This window comes from Phyllostomus discolor, chromosome 3, assembly GCF_004126475.2.
Source record: "Phyllostomus discolor isolate MPI-MPIP mPhyDis1 chromosome 3, mPhyDis1.pri.v3, whole genome shotgun sequence".
Lineage (NCBI taxonomy): Eukaryota > Metazoa > Chordata > Mammalia > Chiroptera > Phyllostomidae > Phyllostomus > Phyllostomus discolor.
In genome coordinates, this window is record NC_040905.2 from 183,250,971 (window position 1) to 183,275,375 (window position 24,405).

At 40.6% G+C, this 24,405-nt stretch overlaps 1 protein-coding gene and 2 pseudogenes across 15 annotated transcripts in view; 2 read left to right on the top strand and 1 right to left on the bottom strand.

Moving 5' to 3' along the window:
• The window catches only part of UNC13B (unc-13 homolog B), a 204,561-nt gene that overhangs the window by 9,822 nt on the left and 170,334 nt on the right, over positions 1–24,405 (top strand). The gene's annotated exons all lie outside the window — the stretch shown is intronic.
• Positions 19,648–21,479, top strand: LOC114511964 (annotated as a pseudogene).
• Positions 22,116–23,234, bottom strand: LOC114503938 (annotated as a pseudogene).

Sequence of the window (24,405 nt, forward strand, 5' to 3'; positions counted from 1 at the left end):
CAGTTTGCTTGTGGGTAGCTGGGAAAGTGACTGAAAGCTGGCTGAGAGGTGAGCAAGCAGATTTGTTCCATCTTGGACCCCTCCCCTACATACAGCACCACGACACAGCTCTGTGGGTTGCCCCACCCTGGTGAATGCTTAAGACTCCAACCCTTACAATGTAACAGGGTTTCCAAGACAAAAATGTATGACCAGGATGAAAGAACAGATGAAGCTAAGTGATGAAGAGATAGCCAGCCTATCAGATGGAGAGTTCAAAACACTGGTAATCAGGATGCTCACAAAAATGGTTGAGAATGGTCACAAAATAGAGGGAAAAACTGAAGGCTATGTGAAGTGAAATAAAGAAAAATATACAGGGAACCAACAGTGACAGGAAGGAAACAGGGACTCAAGTCAATGGTTTGGAATAGAAGGAAGAAATAAACATTCAAGCAGAACAGAGTGAAGAAATAAGAATACCAAAAAATGAGGAGAGGCTTAGGAACCACTGGGACAACTGTAAATGTTCCAATATCTGAATCAGGGGTGCCAATAGGAGAAGAGGATGAGCAAGAAATTGACAACTTATTTGAAAAAATAATGAAGGAGAACTTCTCCAATCTGGCAAAGGAAATAGACTCCCCAGAAGTTCAAGAAGGTCAGGGAATCCTAAAGAAGGTGGACCCAAGGAAGCACATACCAATGCACATCATAACTACATTAGCCAAGATTGAAAATAAGGAGAGAATATTCAAAGCAGCAAGAGAAAAGGAGACAGTTACCTACAAAGCAGTTCCCATAAGACTATCAGTTGATTTCTCAAAAGAAAACTTATAGGCAAGAAGGGGCTGGAAAGAAGTATTCCAAGTCTTGAAAGGCAAGGACCTACATCCAAGATTGCTCTATCCAGTAAAGCTATCATTTAGAATGGAAGGGCAGATAAAGTGCTTTCCAGATAAGGTCAAGTTAAAGGAGTTCATTTTCACCAAGCCCTTATTATATGAAATGTTAAAATAAATGTTAAAAATACTTATCTAAGAAAAAGAAGATGTTCAAAAATATGAACAGCAAAATGACAACAAAGTCACAACTATCAACAACTGAACCTAAAAAAAAAAAAACAAGAACAAACTCAGCAAACAACTGTAACAGGAACAGAATCACAGAAATAGAGATCACATGGAGAGTTATCAGCATGGTTGGGGATGGGAGGGAGAGAATAGGGGAAAAGGTACAGGGAATAATAAGTATGAATGATAGGTACAAAATAGATAGAGGGAGGCTAAGAATAGTATAGGAAATGGAGAAACCAAAGAACTTATATTTATGACCCATGGACATGAACTACGGGGTGTGAAATGCTGGTGGGAGGGGTGGAGTGTAGGGAGGAGGGCAATAAAGGGAAGGAAAAAAGTGGGACAAGTGTAATAGCATAATCAATAAAATATATATATATATATTTTTTAAGATTTTATTTATTTTTAGGGAGGGAAGGGAGGGAGATAGAGATAGAGATAGAGAGAGAGAGAGAGAGAGAGAGAGAGAGAGAGAAACATCAATGTGCGGTTGCTGGGGGTTATGGCCTGCAACCCAGGAATGTACCCTTGCTGGGAATCGAACCTGGGATACTTTGGTTCCCAGCCCACGCTCAATCCACTGAGCTACGCCAGCCAGGGCTAAAATATATTTTTAAAAATGCTATAATGAACATCCTTGCAGATAGTTTTGTTGTGTTTGGGGATCTCCAATAAGATTTCCATCAGGACTTTGTGTGATTTGCTCATTGCTGTTTTCCTGGCGTGATACTTATGCTTACCTGGAACCATTAGCAAGCCAAATGCCTCAGAGTCTCTCAGGTCAGCATTATCTATTAGAGGTAGGTGTTTTACCAGTAGGTAATATCAGAAAGACCAAAGAACTCAGCTCTTAAGTTTGATGTATAATTTTCTCTCTTTTTAAAGAATAAGATATAGTTTATTTGGAAAGTCACAAATAAAGAACAATCTGACAGTAACCAGAGTGGAGGAGGGAGAGGGATAATAGGGGATAGTCGGCGGGGACCATCAAGGAACATATATGAAGGACACATGGACAAAGCCGAAGGGGGTTGGTTCGAGCGACTTGAACATCAATAAAAAAGTCACAGAGGTAGAAGAAGTGAGCTGTAGAAGAAATTGAACTGGTATTTTCCTGTACTTTTATGTGTTTTTTGTATTATTACTTGTGTTTTTAAAACAGAACAAAACAATGTTGCTAGTGATGAGGACTATACCAAGTTGATTAATATTGTGACTTGCCCTTAGAAGAGCTTATCGTAATTTATCATTACATAGCCATCTATTTAATTGAAAGGATACTATTGAGAAACTCTTAGAAGGTGAACGCTGATGGACACTTAGGACACATGAGACCCTGAAGATACATGAGATCCGAAAGATACAGGGTTGAACCTTGAAAAACACGGGTTTGAACTACATAGGTCCACGTATATGCAGATTTTTTTTCAGTAAACATGTTGGAACGATATTTGGAGATTTGTGACAATTTGAAAAAACTCAGGTGCACCTGACAATTTTGTTAACATTTTCTTTCCTGTAGCATACTTTATTGTGTAGATATAATATATAATACATATAACATACAAAATATATGTTAATTGACTATGTTATCAGTAAGGCTTCAGGTCAATGGCAGGCTATTATTAGTATCTAAGTTTTTGGGGAGGTAAAGTTAAGTGTGGATTTTTGACTGGGAGTGGGGTTCAGTGCTCCTAACTTCCAAGTTTTTCAGGGTCATTTGTATTTTGATTTACTGTCACTGTGGAAAGTAGGAATGGTAGTGATTTTAGAGTTTAGATTTTAGAGTCAAATACTTCTCAACTTTCCCCCAACATTATTGTCATCTTCCTTGACTAACTACTTGCTGCTGGGTTTACATCACATTATAGTCCCTGCCTTATAGGCAGAGTTGCTGCTGGGTTCCTCTTGCTTAGCTGTGGCATCAGGAAGTTGATTGTACCTTGTCTGAGCCAGGCAGCAATGAAGGGGGAAGCACCAATTTCCTTTGCCATAGATAGCTGTTGTCATAAATTATTCTCTTCCTTGTAAGCAGTACATTCTGTAATTCTGTGAAAGAGGGATTTCTGGAAGTTGCAGTCTTTAGTCCAGCAGACTGAGTTTTTATCCTATTTTACCTGTGCTATATTTCAGACTTTGCTATGCAAGTTTGTTTAAAGTTTGGGGTGTGTATCATTAGTTAATATTTGTTGAGTACCTCCTCTGTGCCTGTTTATGATACATATCTATATAGTATATCAGAACCCAAAGGATCTACATAGGTTTTAAAACAGCTCCTTTCTTTTTTTTTTTTTAAGATTTATTTTTTTCATTTTTAGAGAGGGAAGGGAGGGAGAGAGAGTGAGAGAGAGAGAGAGAGACAGAGAGACAGAGAGACAGAGAGACAGAGACAGAGACATCAATGTGCGGTTGCTGGGGGCTGTGGCCTGCAACCCAGGCATGTGCCCTGACTGGGAATCAAACCTGCGACACTTTGGCTCGCAGCCCGCGCTCAATCCACTGAGCTATGCCAGCCAGGGCAAAACAGCTCCTTTCTTGTATAAACCCAGAATCCATTAGGACTGTTAGGTCTGACTTGGGATAAGCAGAATATATTAAGGCTCTGCTGGAGTGGGAAAATACTGTATTATTTTTTCTAGTGTTTAAAGCAATATTCTTTAAGTTTGGGGAGTATTTTATACATATTTTCTAGTGGACTATCTTTTACTAAAAATCAGATTTGCTATTTGTATATTATATTTTTTTATTGACTTATTACATATGTACAGAAAGTACATGTATCTTAAGTGTAAGGCTCACTGAATTGTCACAAAGTGAACATACCCATGTGACTACTACCAAGGTCAAGAAAGAGAGCACTGCTGACAGCCCTAGACACCCACCTTATCCTTCCTCTGTTACTGCTCCTTCCCGCCTTCCCAAAGGCAGCATTATCTGACCCCAATACCATAGAGTAGTTTAGTGTCTTTTAAATGAACAAACTTCATTATTTTTAAAGCAGTTTTAGGTTCACAGCAAAATTGAGCATAAGTTTACCTGTTTTTGAACTTTTAAAAAATGGAAGTATGATTGACATAGGAGTCCCCCCTTATCTGCGGGGATATGTTCTCAGACCCCCCAGTGGATGCTTGAAGCTACAGATAATATCAAAGCCTATATATACTATAAATCCTCACTTACAACATAGTTTAAAAGTTCTTGGAAATTGTGACTTGGAGCGAAATGATGTATAACAAAACCAATTTTACCATAGGCTAATTGACATAAATAAGAGTTAAGGTTCTATGGCATATTTCTGGTCACAGAAACATCACCTAACCTTCAAATAAAGCCCCCAAATACTTCTAATATTAAATACAGAAATAAATGTGAGCTGCACTTACATTTAAGAAAAATTTAAAAAAAAGATAATTTTCCAATTTGTTTATTCCAGTTCAGTGTCATGAGTAATTGGAGCCTCTCCCAGCAGCTCAGGGTGCAAGGTGGGAATCCACCCTGGATAGGATGCTCTTCCATTGCAAGGTACACTCACACCCACACCCACTCGGACTGGGGCTATTTAGACACATCAACTTACCCCTAATGTGCCCATCTTTGGGATGTGGGAGGAAACCCCACAATAAGTAAGTAGAAGAGCAAATTAATGTCTTTCTGTCTGTCTCTCCCCTCCTTTCTCCCTCCCTTTCTCTCTCTCTGAAAATCAATAAATAAAAATGAAAAAGCCCACAAAACCAATGTCACATTTTAGACAATTTTTAAATTCCATTAAATATCCAGCATTTGAATTTCCAGTTGGTTCAGAAATGCTATAGTTTTTTTCTTTTTTACAGTTTGAGTGTTTGAATCAGGATTATAATAAGGTCTACACATTTGCTATTGGTTGATAGTTCTGTTATGTCTCTAATTTTTTTTATTTATTGATTTTAGAGAGAGAGGAAGGGAGAGAAACATTGATTTGTTGTTCCACTTACTTATGCATTTATTGGTTGATTCCTTTTTTTTTTAACCCTCACCCAAGGAAATTTTTTTTCTTTGCTTTTAGAGAGAGAGGAAGGGAGAGAAAGAAACATTCATATGAGACAAATATCAATTGGTTGCCTTCTGTACATGCCCAGACTGGGGATTGTAAGCACCTGGATAGGGGATATTACACCCGGGGGATTGAGTGTGCCTGGGGATCATATGTATCCAGAGCAGGGATTGGACTCACAACCTAGGTATGTGTCCTGACTGGGAATTGAACCCACAGCCTTTTAGTTACTAGATGATGCTCCAACCAGTGAGCCACACCAGCCAGGGCTATTGGTTGATTCTTGTATGTGCCCTGACTGGGGATCAAACCCACAACCTTGGTGTATAGGGATGATACTCTAACTGACTGAGCTATCTTGCTAGGGTTCTTTTAATCTGTAGGTTTCACCTTCATCTCCCATATTCTTTGCAGTGTGTTTGTTGAAGAAACTGGATCATATCTTGTTTTCAGACTGGGTTTTGCTGATTATATCTCTGAGGCATAGTTTAACCTGTTCTTGAGGTCTGTCCAGAAGGTATCAAGCCATGTAATATGAAAAATAGAGACATTTATTGAAGAAGATACGAGATGTGAGAAACACTGTACATAGGACAATGATGCCTCAGTCCCCTTCAAAGTAGGCACCTTGGGACCTCACACAGTTCTCCCAGCATCTCTTCCACTGTTAAAAACACTCTGCAAAATCCATTGTTGGAATCACCATCACCTGCTCCATTGTATTTTCCTGAATCTCATCAACAGTCTGAAATCTTTTCCCTTTCAAAGGTGATTTTAGTTTTGAGAAAATCCAGAAGTCCCAGGGTGACAAATCTGGGCTGTAGGGGGTGCTTAGTCACCTGGGTGATTTGATGTTTTGCCAAAAAACTCTACATGAGGTGTGATGCATGAGTGGGTGCATTGTTGTGATAAAACTGCCAATCATCAGTAGCCCATAGCTGCAGTCATTTTCGCCATATTGCATCTTTCAACTGATGAAGAGCAATTAATAAGGTAGTACTCCCTTATTAATTGTTTGACTTGTGGGGGAGTACTTGTGATGGAGAACACCTTCCCAGTCAAAAAACACAGTTAACATGGTCTTGATCTCACTGTGGCTTTGCCATGCTTTCTTTGGGCATGGAGAACCAGATGACGGGGCCTTTGTTACCATGTCATAGTCATAGACCCATGATTCCCCTCTGCTTATGACCTTGTTGAGGAAATGTTGTTCATTGGTAGTTGTTAGAATCAAGTCATTAGCAACTGCAGCACAATGTTCCTTCTGCTCTGGTAGCAAAAGCTATGAAACAAATTTTGCCATGGCACATTTCATGTCAAGGTCCTGTGTCAAAATCTTGGACATAGTAGTTTTTGGGATCCCAGATCAGTTTCTAGTTCTTACACTGTGAGTAGCCAGTCTTTGTTGATTGCTACCCATACACTTTCAGCATTCTCAAGTGTTCTGTTTGTTGCAGGCCTTCCAGAACATGGATCACTTTTAACAAATTCTCAACCACCTTTGCAGTGATTGTGCCACATTTTTGTTCATGCTGCACTCATTGCATCTTCCCCAAAGGCTTCTGAATCATCTGAATAGCCTCTGTGCAGGAATGCTGAAGCTTAATACAAAAATTTGGTGCAGATTTGTTGCTTTATACTTGCTCAGTCATTTTGAATGCTACAGGCACACAGTACACATACTCCATGGTGTCTACTGCCCCACTGACTAGCAAAATAAAGTTTTCATTGTTCACACATGTGCATTCCAGTCCATTCTCCTTGGCTGCCAGGTTACACTGATGTTGCACAAACTGTTCTCGTTAGATTAACAATGGCTGGACTTTTTCTGGACAGACTGTATATTTTTCCTATAATGTTGATGTTAGATTCAGAAGCTTGTTCAGCTCCTCTTCTTCCTCCCTCCTCCCTCTCCTCCACCTCCTTCTCTGTACCTCCTCCTTCTACTTTCTCTTCTAAGGCTACCACATGGGTGGTGTTGGGTTCTTAATCAGAAGGTCCAGAATGGCTAGTCTTTTTGTCTCTTTTTTTTTTTTGTGATGTTAGTGCTCATTGATGCTTAATATCTAGTCTGTTAATTCATTAGGCTGCAAAATGGTGATATTCTAATTTAATCATCCCGTCTCCATTTATTAGCTGGGATATTTCAATAAAGAAAAACTTCCCTATATTTTCTATTTACCTACTAAGTGGGCTCTTCTAAGAAAGTTGGGATAAATGCTTGATTCTTTTATTTACCAATTTTCAAAATAGTGATTAAGTCCATTAAGCATTCTTAACAGTGGCCAGTTTCTATTGTTTCAGTATTATTATGATATCATAGACTTACACATACTTGATGTGTTTCAATCAATGTGGTTGTTATCCTTATGGATATATAAATTGCCTGTCTTTGGCCACTAGGGACCCCTCAATGTTAATATTTTGATGTGTATCTTTTCAGCCTTTCCCTTCATACATTTTGGCCACTCTCCTCACCTCCTTTTTCTTTTGGCAAGCCTCTTTACTTTTAAGCCTTAATTTCAGAATGAAGTGTTACCATCTGTTCAATGTACCTCAGAGAGATGAGAATTAAACTCTTTCTTTTTAATAGGAAGAGCTTTTTTTTTAAAGATTTTATTTATTTATTTTTAGAGAGAGAAGGGGGAGAGAGAGAGAGAGAGAGAGAAACATCAATGTGCGGTTGCTGGGGGTTATGGCCTGCAACCCAGGAATGTACCCTGGCTGGGAATCAAACCTGGGACACTTTGGCTCCCAGCCCGCGCTCAATCCACTGAGCTACGCCAGCCAGGGCTAAGGAAGAGCTTTTTAAAAAATATTTATTCATTTTTAGAGAGGGGAAAGGAGGGAGAAAGAGAGAGAGAGACACATCAGTGTGTGGTTGCCTTTCGTGTGCCCCTCATTGAGGAACCTAGCCTGCAACCCAGGCATGTACCCCAAGCAGGAATCAAACCAGTGGTTCACAGGCTAGTACTCAATGCACTGAGCCACAACAGCCAGGGCTGAGAATTAAACACTAGAGTGAGATCATGTCTGTGAAATTTGCTTGTTATAGTAACTTTTACTCTTGGATAGTAGCTTACTTTTAGTCCCCTTTTATTTTCTCTCTTTGTAGAGGCTTAAGATGTAGCCATGTGTATAACTAAATATCTTGCAAGATACAGTTTGGTAATTTCTAAAACAGAGGTACACAATAAAATGGGGTTTAGAAATGGAATGTTTGATTCCAACTGAGAGACGGAAAGGCCTCAGTTGGGAGAGGAAGAGGAAGGAAGTCAAGGTAGAGTCAGGTTTTTTTTGTTGTTGTTGTTATGGTGTCAGTAATTGGAATAGGAAGCAGAAGAGAGTAACAGCTTCTGAGAAGATGATAATTTTAGTTTTAGACCACTTAAATTTGAGGTGCTGGCAGTCTGTCCATGTGTTACAGTTGAAAACATGACTTGGGAGATCAGGGTGAGAGGTGTAGATTTGGTCTTGTATTTTTTTTAAAGATTTTATTTAGTTATTTTTAGAGAGAGGGGAAAGAAAGGGAGAGAAACACCGATGTATGGTTGCCTTTTGCACGTCCCCCACCGGGGACCTGGCCTGCAACCCAGGCATGTGCCCTGACTGGGAATTGAACTGGCAACCCTTTGGTTCACAGGCCATGCTCAATCCACTGAGCCACACCAGCCAGGGCTGGTCTTGTATTTTTTGTTGGGCGGAGGAATGGTGTCAGGGTAAACACTTACTCAGCATTGTCATCATAATATACTACATTTCATTGACTACAGGATGCTAGAGATTATAAGACTCATTGTTATTTTATGTGCCATTGAAAAAAATACTATGGATTGACACATCATTATTTTAATTTTTTTAATTAAATTATTTTAATGTATTGATTTTAGAGAGAGAGGCGTAAGGGGGGTGGGAGAGACTTCAATTTGTTGTTCCACTTATTTTTACATTCATTGGTTGCCTCTTGTATGCTCTGACCAGAGATCAGACCCACAATCTTGGCATATCGGGATGATGCCGTCACAAGTTGAGCTACCTGGCCAGGGCCATGTTTTTGTTTTTAAGACACATTTGATTTCAGAGTTCTTAAAATATGAGATAATGTCTCACCATCTTAGAATCAGTGAAATACTGAAGCTCACATTTAGTAAACCTTTACTCTTTGCCAAGCTCTCTGCTAATAAGCAGGTGAGGATTAATAATTCTCAAAATAACCTTGTTAGTTTATCTTTATTATATTCTCATTTTACAGATGAGTTCACTGGGTCCACAGAAGTTAGTAGCTTTACATACAGTAAAGCTGAATTTAGGTTTTCTGGCTTATAAAATGTAAACTACAAAATTAATAATATCAGATAGTGCTTTGGAACATGAAAGAAGTCTTATTTTAAAAATGATGCTTAGGGGAAGATTACCTTTTTCACTGTTGGTTGTGAGTCAGTTTCACTATACCTGTGGTTTCTGTTTGCTTAGTATGTATTCAGGGGCAATATTATAACAGGTGTTTTATAGTCTGGAGAGTTCATTATGGCTCTAGTTTAATAGTGTTCACAACTTAAATTCCTTTTTTTTTTTCTTGTGAGGACATGTTGAATAATGGAGAATCCAGGATTTTGGGTTCCAGAAAATTCTGTTTTGAGTCTCACAAGGTAATGGCTAAAATTTTATCTATAAGGCTATTAACTTCATTCAGAATCATTTTCTGTCAAATGGGAAGGATAATGCCTGTGCCAGTCTCACTGGATTGGAGTGAGGGTCAGTAGACATGAAAATACTCTGCAGTTTTAAAGAACGTAGACAATGCAGAGTGGCAGGTAAAATGTTCTGAAAAGTTTGGGAGCTGGAAACAATTCATGAAGCCTCGCCTAAGGTATAAAACATGCCTGGGAATTAATTGGGCTTCCACAGAAATATAGCCACTTTCATGTAAACTAAGCAAGGTAATCATTAAATTGGGCCTTTCTATACCAAGTTGACTCAAGTGATAAAATTAGTCTTTTCTGCTTGGCTAGATCTGGCAGAGTGCTGGTCTGCTAGCCTTAGGCAAATGATACTTGACGATGTTAACATTTAATAGTCCTGAATATACCTAGTTGAAAGAATTATAATGTTGGTACATGAATTTAATAGCGATATTAGTTTTTTTGTGTGTGTGGATTCAACAGCAGTTTATTCCAGAGACTAAAGCCCTGTGCTCTATGTGAAATTAGCCTAGTATGTCTTACTGCTTTCAGCTGAAGCACGATATAGCCTTAGTGAACACAAATTTAGGCACTGTTGTGTTGCTCACAAAGATGAACAGATGTGGTCCATCCTCCAACTGGTTTGCACTCTAACAGGCAAGACAGATATGAGAGAATGTAATATGTTATAGAACAGAATATGACAAGCAATGTTATAAAGGAACAATTAAAATAGAACAGGTTTCATCTGGAGTGGTAAGGGAAAGCTCTTTGGTGACAATTATTTTTTCACATTTATAAGAGCAATATATACACACTTCAGACATTTTGGAAAATACATCAAAATAAAAATAAAAATTATAATTTATAAAAATAAAAATTGTAACTGGTCTTCTCTGTTGTGTGTGTGTTTATTTTATTTATTTATTTATTTTAGAGAAGGGGAGGGAGGAAGGAAGAAAGAGAGAGAAACGTCAATGTGTGGTTGCCTCTGGTATGCCCCTTGTTGGGGACCTGGCCCACAACCCGGCGTGTGCCTTGACTGGGAATCAAACTTGTGACCCTTTGGTTTGCAGGCTGGCACTCAATCCACTGAGCCACACCAGCCAGAGCTATTTTTTTTTTTAAGTCAAGTGTTTTTGTACTTTGTATACTGATTTATTTTTCCTAGTGGAATATTATAGATTAGAATTTGACAAGGCCTCTGCATTTATATCTTTAGTTTTTGGAAACTGGAAAGGATCTTTTACAAACTTCTAGCAAGCTAAACCTTTAGTAAACTAAAAGATGGCAATGTAATGACTCGTTTGGAATTATAGCAGTTTATAAACTATTTGAAAATGTATAAAACATCAAACAAAATAGTCTTGGTTGGTGTAGCTCAGTGGATTGAGCAGCGGACTGTGAACCAAAGGGTCACCAGTTCAATTCCCAGTCAGGGCACATGCCTGAGTTGTGGGCCAGGTCCCCAGTTGGGGGCGCTGGTGAGGCAACCACACATTGATGTTTCTCTCCCTCCCCCTCTCTAAAAATAAATAAATAAAATCTTTAACAAAATAGACAAGGAAGGGAAAATATTAATTACTGCATCAATAATTCCAGTCTGCTTCCTGTTAAGAGTTCACTGTAATGAAACAAACCACAATGAATCACTGAAATGAAATAAGACATCAGCATTTGATATATAAGGATTGGCTGCAAACATATCTTTGTAGTGTATCTTTTGCTTAGTTGGAATGATCCAGCCACCTCTAGCAGAACTCCAATCTAGAGTCACTTACAACCTTATTCTCCTTTCAGGGTGATAACAGGTGTTTCTGCCATGATCTATAAATGCTAGCCCTGATCCGTGTGGCTCAGTTGCTTAGGCATCATTCCACAAAGTGAAAGGTAACTGGTTTGATTCCTGATCAGGACATATGCCTGGGTTGTGGCTTCCATCCACAGTTGAGAACGTCTCCAAGAGGCAACCAATTGATGTTTCTCTCGCACGTCAATTTTCTCTCCCTCACTTTCTCCTTCACTCCCCCTCTGTCTAAAAATAAATAAAATAAATCTTTAAATGCTACTTTTATGTCCAGGAAACTTGCCCTTCTACCTTTTTTGAGATTTAGATCTATGCTCTGTAACAACTGGAAAAGGTACGCGCGCGCGCACACACACACACACAAGCATGTACACTCTTTATTGCAGCTGGAGAAGGGGGAGGTAAGCTATTAAAAATCCCCTGTGTGCATGCCCTTCCTTCACGTTAATGACTTGAATTCTAACTTGCAGCTAGTTTGAGGTACCTTAAACAGGACCACACAATCTTTCACACAGTAAGTAATGCTCAATAAACACTTGATTTGATTTAATGTGTGTATGTATCAGCAATTACTAACCTGTGGGCTTCCCTGTGGGATATTTAATGGATTTTAATAAAGACCAAGAAATGGTTAAGCTTTATGTGTAATATAAAAGATTTAACTATACTGGTTTTAGGTATTAAAAGTTAAAACATTAAGCTGAATGAATTAAATAATGTCCTAAGTTTTATTTATACTCCTTTATAGCCTGTAAGAGTTAGTCACCTAATGAAGGAATTAGGTGAAGAGAAGGCTAGACTGACCTTGTGCTGTCCATGTATAACCAAGCCTGAGTGAGTCCTGGTAAATAGTAACCATAGAAATCTGATTGTGTATTAATGAAATCTATTCCAACTAAGGCTTATTTATTTAGAAAACATTTAAAAAGATATATTTGAGCACTTGTACATGCTCAGTTATAACCTGGACTGTGTTTACTTTAGAATTAGTCACTGGCTTTGTTAGCTGAAGTTTTACGTAAGTACTTGTTTGTCTTTTGGTTTGAGAAGGAGCTTATGGGTAGCGAATTTTGCTGATTCTTACGGAAATTAATTTATTTTTCAAGGACAAGGTAGCATATTTATGTATACTTTATCAGTTTTCTCTTTAAGTTATAATAAACTGCTATGAAGTCAGGTAGAAGCTTAGCAATGATATTTAAGATTTTCTTAGAACTGTACATGAGTAAATGAAGTCATAGGTATACTGCTGGTTTGCAACTTTGGTTTTGTTTATTACTCTATCCACGCCACCATATTTTAACAGAATTTATTTTATTTGTTTTTCTTTGCCTTGGTTCATATGGGCATAAATTGAAGCATTAGCTGTTTTGATTGCTGTGGAATTAGTGTCAATACTGTAGGAGAAAGCTGTGGACTACAATAAGTTTGTCTTTAGAGTATGGGTTTGAATTTCAGATTTCACTGTTTAAGTCTGAGACCTTGGGCAAGTTACTTAACCTCTTCATGTTTCAGTTAATCTGTAAAGTGGGAATTGCATACTCTGCAAACAGTGTTTTTTCTTTTTTAAAAAAAATATTTTATTTTTGTTCAAGTACAGTTGTCTGCATTTTCCCCCCACCACTCCCCCTTCACCCCAGCTGTCCCTACCTCCCTCCCCTGATTCCACCCTCCCTTGGTTTTGTCCATGTGTCCTTTATAGTTGTTCCTGAAAACCCTTCCCCCCTTCTCCCCTCATTATCTCCTCCCACCTTCCCTCTGGTTACTGTCAGATTGTTCTTAATTTCAATGTTTCTGGTTATATTTTGCTTGCTTGTTTGTTTTGTTGATTATGTTCCACCTAAAGGTGATATCTCCGGGAAGACAGACAACCCACTTAAAAAATGGGCAAAAGACCTGAACAGACAATTCTCCAAGAAGCACATACAGAGGTCCCAGAGCATATGAAAAGATGCTCAGCATCACTAGCCATCAGAGAGATACAAATTAAAACCACAATGAGATACCACGTCAAACAGTGTTTTTTTTTCAAACTGTAGGCATGATTCATTAGTCCTGAAATGAGTTTAGTGGGTGACCAGCATTAGGGGAAACAGATACAGAGTTGTAGCTAATAAGGGAAAGTATTATTTTGTGAGACTTGTTTCCATAGTGTACATTCATACTATACATAAATATGTATGTAAGCAGATGGGAACTTTGTTGCAATGCAAAATGTATTTCTTACCCTGAGATGAATTAAAAAAAAATTGAAAAACATTCTGTAAAGTTGTTGTTAGGATTAAGTGCCTAGCATACCTTCTGTTTCATAAATGGGCACTGAAGAAAAGATGGCTTTGGAGAAGTCTTCTTGGATATTTTGGCCTTGTTGGATTTTGTTGTGTTTATACAGATTTGGTCTTTGTTCCAAGAGCTATAAAATAAAAGCTGTTTTGTTACTTCAGTTTTTTATTGCGTGTGGAAAATTCATTGACATAGGGAGGTTTTCTTTTTTAAAAAAAAATTATTATTTTGTGAACTCATATACAGTAGGTGAGAGTGTAAGTTTATATGACAACTTGGAGTATACCTAATTGGGGTACAATTAGGTATACTTCATGAAGTTGAAAGTATGCACCCCCCTGCAGCTTGTGATTGCAATTCTTGTGTTTGGTCAAAGGAGGCATGAAGGAGGATGTTCACTGAGGCATCGTTTGTAATGGCAAGACTTTGGAAACAACCTAAAAATCCCATGATAGAAGTTTAGATAAATAAACTGTGGTGTGTTCATCAAATGGAATGTTAAACTAAATGAAGTTAAATGAATAAACTAAGCTTCATTTATCAGTAATGATAAATCTCAAATCAAAATGGGAAGAAAAGCAAGTTTCAGACAGATATATTATGATACCATGTAGTATTTAACATTTAGAAACATGCAAAGGCAGTATTGTATATTGTTTATGGATATAACATATATGTAAAAATGAAGGTCTAGACTGGAATGATACACATCAATGTTAGGATACTGGATTCTTCAGGGAAGCTGTTTAGTAGGGATTAGAGTTGTATTTGTAATATATTATAGTTTTAAAATTTTATTTATTTTTAAAGAGAGGGGAAAGGAGGGAGAAAAAGAGGGAGAGAAACATTGATATGTGAGAGAAACACTGATTGGTTGCCTGCTGTACACTCCCAACTGGGACCTGGCCCGCAACCCAGGCATGTGCCCTGACAGGAAATTGAATTGTAACCCTTCTCTTCACAGGCCAGTGCTCAACCCACTGAGCCACACCAGTCAGGGCTGTAATATGTTATTACATTTTGGTAAAAATAATCTGAAACAAATGTGGCACAATGTTGACATCTGTACAGTTTGACTGTTAGGTAAATGTGTAGTCATACTTTTTGCTTTTCTGTATGGTTAAATATTTAAATGATATATAGATTTCTTTAAAAAGTTTAGTGCACAATTTATGGCACAGGTTAAATTCTCAATGGTATCTATTAAAAACAGCACACTGCCCTGGCTGGTGGGTCAGTCAGTTGAAGCGCTGTCCTGTACACCAAAAGGTGGCATGTTTGATTCCCAGTCAGGGCATGTACTAGGTTGCGGGTTAGACGTGGTCAGGGTGTGTATGGGAGGCAACTAATCAATTTTTCTCTCTCACATTAATGTTTTTCTTTCTCTAAAAAAGTCAATAAGACCCTGACTGGTGTGGCTCAGTGGGTTGAGCGTCTACCTCCAAAGCAAAAGGTGGACAACTTGATTCCCTGTCAAGGCACAGGCCCGGGTTGTGACAGGCTTAGGTTCAGGTGTGTGCAAGAGGCAACTGATCAGTGTTTCTCAGACTTTTGTTATACGTGCTTCAGTGAGTCTTAGCTTGCTTCCTGTCTTTATTGTGTTACAGATGTCCTCTACTGCATCTTGGTTAACCCGTTCAGTATGCAAAGGTCTGTCGTACCAAGCATTGTAAGGCTGTATTCTACATTTTCATATGCTCTAGTTCAGCACTGTTGGATACAACTTTCCATGATAATGAAAATGTGCCATGTTTGTTCTGTTCAACATGGTGGTCACTAGTTACATGAAGCTACTGAGCTTTTGAAATGTGGCTGGTATGACCCAGTGACCAAATCTTAATTTTATTTAATTTAGATGAATTTAAATGTAAACAGCCACATGTAGCTGCTGGCTCCTGTATTGGACATCGTAGCTGTGGTCTATTGAAAAGAATGCTGGATTTGATTACTAGTACATGACTAATTTCCTGAGCCTGTTTTCCTCTGTGTAAAAGGGGACTAATAAGTCTTCCCTGAACCTTCTCTGGAGATCCTGGGAGAAGTGAAGGGATGTGTGCAAGCCTGTTGAGGAGTGACCAGTCCTGTGGGATATTATGTGTTAAGAGCTATAAAACTGTGCTGCTTGACTGTAGTTCCACTTCTAGGACTTTATCCTAAGAAAGGAAAATTTTTTATATATTTCTGATGGTCTGTAGGGATAGTCATCAAAGGTTACTTATAATTACATTAGATTGCCGTTGCTACCATAACAAAATAATACAAACTGGGTGACTTTAAACAACAGAAAGTTATTGTCTCATAGTTCTGGAGGCTTGAAATCTAAGATCAAGGTGCCTGCAGCGTTGGTTCCTTCTGAGGACTGTGAGAGAGAATCTGTTTCATGCTTCTTCCCTAGCTTCTGCTGGCTTGCTGGCACTCCTTGGCTTGTAGAAGCATCTCAGCCTTCATCTTTGTATGGTGTGCTCCTCGTGTGTGTCTCTCTATGCCATATTTCCTCTTTTTGTAATGATACCAGTCATAATAGATTAGGGTCCACCCTAGTGACTTCATCTGAACTAATTACATCTGTAATAACCCTGTTTTCAAATAAGATCACATTCTGAGTTACTGGGGGTAAGGACTTCAACACACGATTTTTAGGGGGATAAAATTCAACCCATAACAATAATACTTGATAACTGAAAGCAAGGTAAAAGTTCTATAGGAATGGACAGCGAAGACTAGCTATGCAGTTGTCTTAGCTCTGGCTACTGCAACAAAATCCCATAGACTGGATGGCTGAAACAACAGACATTTACTTTTCACAGCTCTGGAGTCTGGGAAGTTGAAGATCAAGTTTCTAGAACGGTTAAGTTCTTGGTGAAGGCCCTTTTCCTTTAAAAATTTTTTTTTTCTAAGTTTTTATTTAGAAGATTTCCTTTTCAATCTGTTCTGTACTGTACAAGTTCATGCCACCCACCCTTCCAGTAGTTTTTTTGAGGATTTTTTTAAAAATATATTTTATTGATTATGCTTTTACAGTTGTCCCATTTCCCCCCTTCTCTCCCCTCCACCCTGTACCCCCTCTCCCACCCACATTTCCCCCTTTAGCTCATGTCCATGTGTCATACTTATGAGTTCTTTAGTTTCTACATTTCCCGTACTATTCTTGCCCTCCCCCTATCCACAGTCGCCGCCCCTCTGGGTCTGCCAGCTGCAGCCTGCGCACTCAGGGATCACCGCTGCCTTCTTACGCGCCCGATGGCTTTTGCGCCGATTTCGCGCCAAACCTTCCCCCGACCTCCGCGCACCGCCCACCCGAGCCAGCCCCGCGCCCGCCCAACTGGTCTTCTCCTACCAGTCCGGATGAACGCGTCTACTTCAACTTCTTGGCTGCCCGACTTCCATTCAGATAAATCTTCTGCCGGATCTGGGTGTTATTCTGATAGTAAATTTTTGTTGTAAATTATTGGTTTTCTAATCTTGGTTGTACGAGGAGGTACGATGCGACCACCTATTCCTCCATCATAAACAGGTCTCGAGCGCCAATGTCAACAGCTAACAAAAATGCCTTTTCAAATCTCTGGTACCAGTCCGGATAAACGCGTCTACTTCAACTTCTTGGCTGCCCGACTTCCATTCAGATAAATCCTCTGCCGGATCTGGGTGTTATTCTGATAGTAAATTATTGTTGTAAATTATTCGTTTTCTAATCTTGGTTGTACGAGGAGGTACGGTGCGACCACCTATTCCTCCATCTTGCCGGAAGTCTCGAGGATTTTTTCTTTTTTAAAAAATCTGCTTTTATTTTTAATTATAGTTAACATACAATATTATATTAGTTTCAGGTATACAACATAGTGATTAGATATTATATAACTTATGAAAAGTGATCACCCTGATAAGCATAGTACCCATCTAATACCATACATAGTTATTAAATTACTGTTGACTTATTCCCAATCTGTACTTCTTTTTTAATATATTTTATTGATTATGCTATTACAGTTGTCCCATTTCCCCCCTTCTCTCCCCTCCACCCTGTACCCCCTCTCCCACCCACGTTCCCCCCCCTTTAGTTCATGTCCATGTGTCATACTTATGAGTTCTTTAGCTTCTATATTTCCCGTACTATTCTTGCCCACCCCCTGTCTATTTTCAACCTACATTCTATGCTACTTATTCTCTGTACCTTTTCCCCCTCTCTCCTCCTCCCACCCTCCTGCTGCTAACCCTCCATGTGCCCTCCATTTCTGTGGTTCTGTTCCTGTTCTAATTGTTTACTTAGTTTCTTTTGGTTTTGCTTTAGGTGTGGTTGTTAATAATTGTGAGTTTGCTGTCCTTTTTCTATACATGTCTTTTCTTTATCTTCTTTTCTTAGATAAGTCCCTTTAGCAATTCATAAAATAAGGGCTTGGTGATGATGAACTCCTTTAACTTGACCTTATCTGAAAAGCACATTATCTTCCTTTCCATTCTAAATGAGAGCTTTGCTGGATAGATCAATCTGGGATGTAGGTCCTTGTCTTTCATGACTTGGAATATTTCTTTCCAGCCCCTTCTTGCCTGTAAGGTCTCTTTGGAGAAATCAGCTGACAGTCTGATGGGAACTCCTTTGTAGGTGACTGTCCCCTTATCTCTTGCTGCTTCTAGGATTCTCTCCTTCGTTTTTACCTTGGCTACTGTAATTATGATATGCCTTGGTGTGTTTCTTCTTGGGTCCAACTTCTTTGGGGCTCTCTGAGCTTCTTGGATTTCTTGGAAGACTGTTCCCTTTGCCAGATTGGGGAAGTTCTCCTTTATTATTTGTTCAAATACGTGCTCAATTTGTTGCTTTCCCCCTTCCCCTTCTGGTACCTCTATAATTCGGATGTTGGAACGTTTAAAGGTGTCCTGGATGCTTTTAATCTTTTCCTCAATTTTTTGAATTCTTATTTCATCATGCTTTCCTGCTTGGTTGATTCTATCTTCCTTCTGGTCCACTGTATTGTTTTGAGACTTGGATTCCTTCCTTTCACTATTGGCTCTCCTCCGTGTATCTTCCTGCATCTCTTTTATGGTAATCTGCATCCTTTCATCTGATTTGTGCCCAAAATCAATCAATTCCATGAGCTTTCTGATCACCAGTGTTTTGAACTGTGCATCTGATAGATTGGCTATTTCTTAGTCACTCAAAAGGATGAGTCCTGGGGGACTGATCTGTTCTGTTGGAAACATATCTTTCCCTGTCTCTCCTTTTTTTTTCCGGTCTGGTTGCTCTTGTTACAGTGGGGGGTGGAGCCTTAGGTGTTCACCGGGGCTGGGCACCCCAGTCGCTAGATTGTGACGTTATATGTGGGGGCGGGGGTGGGGGCAGGAGGGAACAATGGCGGTAGTTCCGTTCTCCTGGGCTCAGACCCTTCTCTGGGATCCTGGGCTGCGAGTTCTGCCCTGGTCCACAATCGCTGCCTCACTGGGTCCGCCAGCCGGGCCTTGCGTACTCAGGGATCACTGCTGCGTTCTTGCGCCCCGGATGGCTGTCGTGCCGAAATCGCGCCAAATTTTCCCGACCTCCACACGCCGCCGACCCGCGCCAGCCCCGCACCCACCCGGCTCGTCTTTTCCTACCAGTCTGGATGTATGGGTCTACTTCAACTTCTTGGCTGTCCAACTTCCATTCAGATAAATCCTCTGCCAGATCTGGGCGTTATTCTGTCTGTAAATTATTGTTGTAAATTATTGTTGTTCTTATCTTGGTTGTGCGAGGAGGTACGGTGCATCCACCTATTCCTCCATCTTGCCGGAAGTCCGAGGATTTTTTCCTTAAATGGAAAAATAATAAGAGGACCATCTACTGAAATGAGGTAGGACCAGAGTCAGTTCCTGTGTGGCAGTTGTTCAAAGCTGGCCTCATGGAGCCACCACACAGAGGAGTCAGTAACCGGGCCTCCCTCTTGTGAAGAAAGAGCTGAGAAAATCCACGTTCTAATGTGAAAATAGTCCAAATTCCATTATGACGTTCCCTGGCACTCTTCTTATACTTCATATATTGAAGGCACCCCCCTTTATTATGGCCATTTTTAGCAGGCAAAGAAACAGGAAGGAATATATAAAAATAAAAATAAATATAAATATATGTGTATATATGGAGTGGAAGGAGATGAGTCATGTAAACCTAAACAGTCATCGCATTACCCCAGATGAGCCTGACCTTAACAAAGAGATAATAAATAATACCTAGGGGATAAGTGACAACAGGGGGACAGCAAGAAGGGAAAGAACACACATTTAACTATTAAATACACTTCTGTATTTGTTGGGCAGAGTTCAGGCCAGCCCCAGGCTTCAGCACTTGCCAGACAGGAAAGCTGATGCTACTCAAAAAAAAAAAAAAAATTCAGGCAGAGCTCCATACCAGTTTTCCTTCAAGTCAGGTGGTCCCCCAGGAACAGAAACTTTGGCTCTGAGACAAATGGAAAACCATGTATTTCCACTTACAACATGAAAATACAGAAAACTCATAAAAAAACACTATCAAAGTCTGACGCTGGCAAAACAGGTAGCATGGCTTTCTCTGGATCCAGTGCTTAAGTGGTTATTGGTACGTGTTCCAAAAACACTGCGCACTTGACCGACAGGTGCGGCATGTTGGTGGATAAGCTCAATGTGGAATGTAATGGGTCACAGAAGGAATGAGCCAGAAGCATAGGAAAGAGGGGTTTCAGATAAATTAGCTTAAAAGGGGGTTGTCAGCAGACTACAAACACTCTCTGCTGGCCTTGGCTCTCCAAGAGCTTTTCCTCACCTCGGAATTAATGCAGTGTGGTTACCAGTTAACACTGCTAGTCGGCTCTATAAATCTTTAAAAATAATGATCACAGCTGCCCTCCCCTTCTGGGGAGCAGCCCTCATCATTTCTTTCACTTCTTCCCTGCTTCTTTCTTCACAGGCTCTGATCTCCTGAACTCTAAGGCAATGGGCAGTTGGCAGCTTGTCCCAGACTAACACTCTGAACCTGTTCCCAGAGCTACCTCTTTTCTGACTTCCCAGTGAGCTAAGACAGCCCAGCCTGGGTTCCCCTGTTGCCTCCTCTATGCTAAGACCTTCCTTGTTTCACTGTCCCCAGCTTCAGTAAATGTATCCTTATAGTCACCTGGATTCATGTGAAATCTTTCCTACACGAAGTCAAGAACCCATACATTATAGCTGGTCCCAGGCAGACCTGCCACTCAAGGCCAGGCCGGTCTGTCATTGTTCCCAGTGAAAGCTGGTAGAGCTCAGCTGGCTCCTGAGCCTCATGAGGCCATTATCTCTTGGGCAGTACTTGGACTCTGAGACCTTGCCACCCTGCCAGTAGCAACAGCCAAAGGCTAGTGCTGAGCTAGACCACAAGGTCTGCTACCTGTGTCACAGCCTCCTCACAGTTGCTAGGGTGGTGGTCAGCTGCCAAGACATTACTCCAGACCAGTGGGGAGAGCTGCAGCTGCTATGTTTGCAGTTGGACTGTCACATCAGCACCCATATCCAGGAGAGCCCCCAGGCCATGCACTGGGCCTAACTCAAGGACCTAGCTGCCCAGACCTACATCTGCCGGCAGGAGCTGCTGTCCCACTGCCAGCACCAGACCTAGTCAGTACTTCAGCCCCTGGGAAGACATCTGATGGAGCAGGGTAGGAGTGGCCCTTGGCTCTTGGCTCTGGCAGGGAATGAACAGGACCCGTAAAACTGGAGGAAGCAAAGAATGGAGGCCAGAGGAGGATGAGTCTGATGAAACAAGAGCCCTCTTCCACCACTGCCCTGACCCCCACTGGCAAGGGATTCTGCCTCTCCCTGCCCGCCTACCCCACACCCACTGCTCTCCTTCCCCACTCAGCATGTCCTCTTTACCCAAGGCCCTTCTGGGCCGAAGCCCTACCACCCTCCTTCCTCTCCCTGTTAATAATATGAGGTTTCTTTGTGCACACTAAAGTCTAATTTCACATAAAAAAATTGTCACAACCTAAATTCAACCACATAGGCAGCACTACACAGAGTAGAGACCTGTCCTGAAAATGTAGTCCGGCACTGTTACTTCAGCCTAACTGGCCCATTTCCCACCCTGCTCAACACACCCCTACCCAAAACCTAATTTGTGCAAAAAAAAAAAAAAGGGCAGGCTTATTCTATCTGAAGCCTTCAAAAAAAAAGAAAAAGAAAAAGAAAAAAGAAAAAAGAAGAAGAAGTAGAAGAAAAAAGAAAAACTACACAGCATGTACACATGTAGTCAGTTTCAAATATTTTGGGGGACCACCCCAAAGGAAATAACCAAAATAACCAGAAAAGTAAAGAAATGCCTAAAACATAACACAACATTTTAAAGTGCTTTCAGATACAAGGCAGAGAGAGGTGTAAAGTAGAAAATATCCAGATCTTTGGTAATTTCCAGAAAGGTCCAGTTCCTTGGGTGACTCCAGGCCAGTGGGCAGACCCTCATGGCTTCTCCAGAGCAGAGCTTGAAGTTTGCTCCTGGGGACACAGGCCCAAGAATCCTGAACTGAGGGCACCTACCCCAGCTCTTTCTTATTTCCTCCGCTCCATCTCCCACTGTACAAAGGTGTCAGAGAGACTTGGCCAGGCCTCATCTCATCTTCACTGTAGTTGCTGAGGTTGGGGCCAGTCACCCAAGTAAAGTTAAGGAACATGTTCCAAGTGTCCCAGAGGATGCCGCTGATCCCTGAGGAGTTCTCTGTTAGAGAGTTTAGTCACTGGTTCAATGTTGGAGGATTGTTCTCAGTAAAGATTGCCTTCCAGAGGGCAATGGTTATTTCCCGATGAAGTGACTGCTGCCCTTCTTCAGAGTCCAGGCCAAACTGAAACGTAAACTGGTAGAGATCCTTGAATTTGTCCCATTGTTTGGCTTCAGTTAAGAGGCTAGGGAACTGTGCACAGATCTCACTGATGCTGTCTGCACTCAGGGCTTTACAGCCATCAGATAACCTCTTGCTGGTGAATTGGCACATGGCAGAAGCCTGAAACTTCCAAGCCAGGAACTGCACTGAAAATTTTGTGGGGTCAACACATAGGTCACTGCAAAAGCACTCCGTGCCTCCCTCCACAAGTGCATCCTCCTGCTCATCCTCGTAGTACCTGAACAGTTCTTCCAGCCTCTGTGAGGAAGACTCCTTGGCATTCATCTTGGGCTTCCTCCTAGCATCTCTTGAGGATGTTGGCAGCTGGCAGGCCTCAGTGGTAGCCTCTACGTTTTTTGTCTCATTGATAAGGATAGCCCCACCTGGCTTGCAACATGCTAGGGGCTGTTCCTCACTGTGGCCTGCAGCTTGTCTGTTGTGTGATTTGCTGCCAGGGTCACAGTCTCCATTCTTGTTGCCGAGGGTTGATGAGGGCTTCTTGCACTTGGTGGTAACACATTGGCCCATGATCAGATGCCCTTGCTGTACCTATGCCTATCAGCCAGAGGAGCCAGCTAATAACAGTTGCTCCAGAGGTTACGCCAGTCAAACTCTTTCTGGAAACAACAGTGGTCCAGTGGGTCGAAACCACCTACCACCCCTGCTTGAACTTCCAGGCTCCTACCCCAGCCACTGCCTCATCTTCATCTCAAGGCCCTCATCTTGACTAGCAGATGGCCACCTTCTCACTGTATCCTCACATGGGGGAGAGAGAGCTAGCTTTCCTGTTCCTTCTTATAAGGACACTAATCCCATCATGAGGACCTTACCCTCAGGACCTCACCAAACCCAGATAGCCCAAAAGGTTAACCTCTACATACCATCACCTTGTGGGTTAGTGCTCCAACATAGGGATTTTATTTAATTTTATTTACCTTTTAAAGTATATTTTATTGATTATGCTATTATAGTTGTCCAATTTTTTCTCCCCTTTACCCCTCTCCACTCTGTACTCCTCTTCCCTCCATTATTCCTCCCCATTTTTAGTTCATATCCATGGGTTGTACATATAAGTTCTTTGGCTTCTCCATTTCCCATACTATTCTTAACTCCCCCTGTCTATTTTGTACCTACCATTTATGCTTCTTATTCCCTGTGCCTTTTCCTCCATTCTCCTTCCTCTCCCTCCCCACTGATCACCCTCCATGCGATCTCCATTTCTGTGATTCTTTTCCTGTTATAGTTGTTTGCTTAGTTTTTATTTTTAGTTTCAGCTGTTAATAGTTGTGAGTTTGTTGTCACTTTACTATTTATATTTTTTATTTCCTTTTTCTTAGATAAGTCCCATTAACATTTCATATAGTAAGGGCTTGGTGATGATGAACTCCTTTAACTTGACCTTATCTGGGAAGCACTTTATCTGCCCTTCCATTTTAAATGCTAGCTTTGCTGGATAGAGCAATCTTGGATGTAGGTCCTTGCCTTTCATGACTTGGAATACTTCTTTCCAGCCTCTTCTTGCCTGCAAGTTTTCTTTTGAGAAATCAGCTGATAGTCCTATGGGAACTCCTTTGTACATAACTCTCTTCTTTTCTCTTGCTGTATTTAAGATTCTCTCCTTATCTTTAATCTTGAGTAATGTATTAAAATTTTTAAATTTTATTTAAAGATTTTTTTGGATTTCAGTTTGGAATACATT